The sequence below is a fragment of the Schistocerca piceifrons genome, chromosome 5 (assembly GCF_021461385.2).
Source record: "Schistocerca piceifrons isolate TAMUIC-IGC-003096 chromosome 5, iqSchPice1.1, whole genome shotgun sequence".
NCBI lineage: Eukaryota > Metazoa > Arthropoda > Insecta > Orthoptera > Acrididae > Schistocerca > Schistocerca piceifrons.
Genome location: NC_060142.1, coordinates 420,471,099 through 420,471,845, shown reverse-complemented (window position 1 = coordinate 420,471,845; position 747 = coordinate 420,471,099). Strand labels below are relative to the sequence as shown.

The 747-nt window shown below is 40.8% G+C and overlaps 1 pseudogene; it reads left to right on the top strand.

The window, feature by feature from the left end:
* The first annotated feature begins 324 nt into the window (after nt 1–324).
* Nucleotides 325–442, top strand: LOC124799818 (annotated as a pseudogene).
* The last annotated feature ends 305 nt before the right edge of the window (nt 443–747 follow it).

Here is a 747-nt window from a genome sequence, read left to right as displayed (position 1 = left end):
TTCAGCATTTTTTAAAAATTTAACTACAAAGTACATAAAATAATGGATGAAAGTTAATTTTGAAACAGAATCATTATTGAAGTACTACTAAAGCATTTTTTAACTTAATGGTTGGAAATCTAAAAAAGTCGTGTCTCTGTGATTTGGAAATATAATCCTTAAGGGGAAGAAATGAGGGATGAAAATTTTTATGAAAGTACAGTATTTCATTATTAAAGCATTTTAAAGCTAAATCTAACAAATTATGTATTTGGCTTAGCTATTAGAAACAAAATATTATTTGTTTCAGTGTTTTGGGAATTCATCACCTCAGGGGATTAAATAGCCAACGGCCTTGCCGCAGTGGTAACACCGGTTCCCGTCAAATCACCGAAGTTAAGCGCCGTCGGGCTGGGCTAGCACTTGGATGGGTGACCATCTAGTTTGACGAGCGCTGTTGGCAAGTGGGGTTTCACTCAGCCCCTGTGAGGCAAGCTGAGGAGCTACTTGCTTCGGAAGTAGCGGCTCCGATCTCGGAAACTGACATAGGGCCGGGAGAGAGGTGTGCTGACCAAATGCCCCTCCACATCCGCATCCAGTGACGCCTATGGGCTAAGGATGACATGGCGGCCGTTCAGTACCGTTGGGCCTTCCTGGCCTGCTCGGGAGGAGTTTAGTTTTTATGAGATTAAATAGGGTATGAAACAATCTATGGAAACATTTCATTACGAAGGCATTTTTGAAACAAAATCTCTGAAAATTTGTCTT